We start from the raw sequence: 5,069 nt of genomic DNA on the forward strand, positions 1-5,069 counted from the left end.
CAATACTTCTGCTGCTTAGCCACTTGAGTTGAGGAAGAAGGAGTAGCATCTCTGACTCGCTTCTTTGAAGCATCGCACTTTAGTTGAGCAGTCTCTTGCTTCATTGCCATGTTTTAAAACTCATCGTACCTCTTGGGCTCAAAGAGAACGAGAGCTAGCTGGATTTCTTCTCTGAGACCACCCCTGAACTGGTATATCATGCTCTTCTCGTCAAGGACGTCCTACTTAGCAAAACGGGCGAGCTTCTGAAACATCTTGTTGTACTCGTAGACAGACATAGAGCCTTGCTTCAGGTTGCGGAATTCCTCACGCTTGCTTTCAACCACGCTCTGAGGAATATGATGAGCTTTGAAGTCTTGACGGAATTCATCCCAGGTAATCACACGGCCTCCTCTGGAATCTTTGTACTGCTGAAACCATTCTGCAGCTTGGTCTTTGAGTTGGAAGGAAGAGAACTTGACAAAGTCCTCAGGCCTGACGTTACTGCACTCGAAATGCTTGCATATGTCCACGAGCCAATCATCAGCGTCTGTTGCCTCAACACAATTGCTGAAGGTCTTTGGCTGGTTAGCAAGGAACTGGTTGAGTGTAGCAAAGTGATTCTGATTGTTGCCTTGGCCCTGTTTTCCTTGATTGCGCTCTTGAAGAAGTTGCATGATCAGCTGTTGTTTGCATTGGTAGCGGCCATCACAGCTTGCCATGCCTCCGGAGGTGGAGGTGGTGGTGGCGGATCAGGATTCGGAGTCGTGCACGTTGGAGGAGCCATCCTGAAGAGGTTGACATCCATTAGCACATTGACAGACAAATATTGAAGCTGAATCAAACGGGTTGAAATTGCAACATATAGTCTTCACATCCGAACAAAATGAACGAATGCATTCCAATTGAAATGGTCACATATCCATAAATTGAGAAGCCACTTAGAATTGAGGTAGAAGAAAAACAACAAGGTACGGAACAAGAACGAATACTCGGTAAGGATCACCCAATCTCAAACCAAATATCCGTGGAAGAAGAACTAGAGCTACAAGAATTCCCACCTATGAAACTCCCGAACCTTTCCGGTTATGCAATCAGGTGTTGGGGATACAGGAGAAGCATAATATCCACCCAATTCTAGCAAATCCTACATCCAGCTGTATCCATCCTTTAACACATAACCGAGAAAAACTTTGGAAATCGTCTACCTCAACCTTCGAAAAGTATCCGTTATACAAGTTATGGCAATACTCCCGAACTCCCGCCCCAGTACTGGGTGGGTTGAGGTTATCTCACCAACAACTTCATAAAAGAGATTTTCGATGTCGGCGAAACTAAACTCATGTATTCCAGAACTGCAACGATAAAATTGTGACGACAACACCTCGGAGCTCAACTCCCCGGGACACTGCCACAACCCCTAAATGACAGGAGGCACCAAGAACAATGTTCTCGTCACAAATCGATCGGAACAATTCCAAGATACCTGCGTGATCCTAAATTTTTTTTACTAAAATTTGAGAAGAGAAGAGTCAAAACTCTACGTCAGGATGCCTTACCAGAGTGATGAAGGGACTGGGGAGTAAAAAAGAATTCCTAAACTCTCCGATATATAATTCCTAAATGACTCAAAACATTTTTCTAGACTCAACAACGCCAGCTATTCGATCAAGCAGGGGGGCTCCTAAGGTCGGGGAAGGCTCTGATTACCAACTTGTAACGCCCTTGATGCAGCTATATCTCCTACGTGTCAAAGCACAACTTAGAGGCATAACCGCATTGAAAGCAATGTCGCAAGTAAGGTAATCTTCACAACAACCCATGTAAATATATATAAAAAGGGGAAAGGATACATAGTTGGCTTACACTCGCCACGTCACACAAATACATGAATAACATTACAATCATCCAATACACTCATGGTCCGACTACGGTACCAAAATAAAAGATCAACCCCAACATGCGACACGGTCCCCGATCACCCCAACTGGGCACCACTACTGATCCTCTGGGAAAGACACATAGTAACGGCGAGAGTCTTCATCGAACTCCCACTTGAGCTCAAGCGCATCATTTGGAACGGTATCATCGGTCCCTGCATCTGGTTTGGAAGTAATCTGTGAGTCACGGGGGCTCAGCAATCTCGCACCTTCGCGATCAAGACTATTTAAGATTATAGGTAAGGCAAGGTAATATGTGGAGCTGCAGCAAGCGACTAGCATATATGGTGGCTAACCTGTTCGCAAAAGAGAGCGATAAGAGAAGGCAAAAGCACGGTCGAACAACTATGATCAAGAAGTGATCCTAGAACAACCTACGTCAAGCATTACTCCAACACCGTGTTCACTTCCCGGACTCCCCCGAGAAGAGACCATCACGGTTACACACGCGGTTGATTCATTTTAATTAAGTTAAGTTTCATGTTATCTACAACCGGACATTAACAAATTCCCATCTGCCCATAACCGCGGGCACGGCTTTCGAAAGTTCAAATCCCTGCAGGGGAGTCCCAACTTAGCCCATCACAAGCTCTCATGGTCAACGAAGGATATTCCTCCCCCGAGACATTCCGATCAGACTCGGCATCCCGGTTTTACAAGACATCCTCGACAATGGTAAAACAAGTCCAGCAACACCGCCCAAATGTGCCGACAAATCCCGATAGGAGCTGCACATATCTCGTTCTTAGGGCACACTCGGATAAGCAATCCATACAACTAAAACCAGCCCTCGAGTTTCCCTGAGGTGGCGCTGCAAGGGGCTCTAGTTTGGACCAACACTCAGAGGAGCACTGGCCCGGGGGGGTTTAAATAAGATGACCCTCGGGCTCCGGAAACCCAAGGGGAAAAGAGGCTAGGTGGCAAATGGTAAAACCAAGGTTGGGCATTGCTGGAGGAGTTTTATTCAAGGCGAACTGTCAAGGGGTTCCCATTATCACCCAACCGCGTAAGGAACGCAAAATCCGGGAACATAACACCAATATGACGGAAACTAGGACGGCAAGAGTGAAACAAACCACTAGGCAAAAAGCCGAGCCTTCCACCCTTTACCAAGTATATAGATGCATTAAGATAACAAGATAATATGGTGATATCCCAACAATAAACAATGTTCCAACAAGGAACGATCTCCAATCTTCACCTGCAACTAGCAACGCTATAAGAGGGGCTGAGCAAAGCGGTAACATAGCCAATCAATGGTTTGCTAGGATATGGTGGGTTAGAGGTTTGACATGGCAATTTGGGAGGCATGATAAGCAAGTGGTAGGCATCAAAGCATAGGCATAGCAAAAGAGCGAGCATCTAGCAAGCAAAGATAGAAGTGATTTTGAGGGTATGATCATCTTGCCTGCAAAGTTGTCAGAGTTGACTTGATCCTCGTAAGCAAACTCAACGGGCTCCTCGTTAGCGAACTCGTCTCCCGGCTCTACCCAAACAAGACAAATAAGCAAAAGGAACACAATCAACCACGTGCAATGCTCGAACAACATGATGCAAACATTGTATGCTATGCGGGATGCGATATGTGATGCAAATGCGAGATTTGACAAGGAATGATTGAACCTGGCCTCAACTTGGAAATCCAAGAGTGGCACTGGAAAGGTGAGGTGATTTCGGTTGAAATCGATATAAAGATCACCGGAATCGGATGCACGGTTTGGAAATGGCAAGCAAAACAAATATGGCACCGGTCTGCGATAATCAGCAAGTAGCCATCTAAATGCATCAAGATAAATATGCTACAGCACTCAAACATGACAACAAAATACATGGCAGGGATCCACTCATGATGCTTGACAAAAGATGAACACTGAGCTACGGCTAATTCATTCATTAATAGGTTCAAACAAGCATGGCAAAAATGCAAACGATAACAGGTTTCAGACTAAGTGAAATTAACACAAGTCTGGAATTCAACATCAGGTAGCACACTTTAGAGCATGAAAACTATATGCTACAGGAACTTAACATGGCAAAGCAAGGCATGACATGAAGCTACTCAAAGCACTTAACAAAAGTCCCTTAGTGACCTTGAACCAAAAGGGATCAGAAAATACAATTGCAAGCATGCGAACATGGCAAAAACATAAACAGATCTCAGACTTAGTTAAAAACTGGAGCGTGCAAATCTGTTAACGAGTAAGCATGTTTACGAGCTCGATGCACTCACTAAAGAGCAAGGCATGACAAACTAAGCATACACCCATCAAGAATAAGTGGCATAGAAGCTAGACATGACAAGAACAACAACATAGCATGCACAGATCAATAACAACATCCTCGGCAAAATCGCTAACAAGTCAACAATCTGCCAGGAATCACGAAATAGCAAAAGTAGAGCTCGATTGACTCAAGCTAGGGTGCTCCATAAATGCAAACAAAGACATGTATGGATAGAACACCACAATGTTAACAAATCATCCTTACTGATCATCCTCAAAAGAGGCACGGATCACTAGGAAACAACATGAACATATGGCATAATGACAAAATCAGGACAAGGACTTAGAGAAATTCTAAGTCCCTAAAATCAGCATTACCGAATACGCTACTTTGCAAGCTTGTGCTAGTCACCACACATATCACAAAAATACATGGTAAGCACCTCTGTAAAGATGGCATGGCACATAACAAAACACATGTATAGCTTAGGAGCATATCATGCACACATTAATCATGGCAAAAATTACAAATATCTATTTGATGAAACAGAACTGACAATTTAACCACATAGCCCTCTTCCAACAGCATTTCGGACATCAAGATGAGCTCAAATGAAAATGATGCAGTGAGATGAAATGATGTACTCTCTGAGACGAACATTTTGATATGCTATACGCGCAAATTGGAGCCACGGTTGCGGAGATACGATGCGATGAAATATGCATAAAAACTAGGGTTAGGGCAAAAAGTCAACCGAGGTTAGGGTTCCAGATCTAGATCCGGATCGGGCACTGTAGCGGCGCGGAAAAACGATGATCCCTGGAGTTGGAGTCCGAGGTCGTCGGACTTGGAGACGCTCGCCGGCGCGAGGGGATGGCCGGAGCGGGTCGCCGGAGCGGCGAGGGGCGGCGCGGACGTCGCGGCCGC

This window comes from Triticum dicoccoides, chromosome 4A (assembly GCF_002162155.2).
Source record: "Triticum dicoccoides isolate Atlit2015 ecotype Zavitan chromosome 4A, WEW_v2.0, whole genome shotgun sequence".
Taxonomy (NCBI): domain Eukaryota; kingdom Viridiplantae; phylum Streptophyta; class Magnoliopsida; order Poales; family Poaceae; genus Triticum; species Triticum dicoccoides.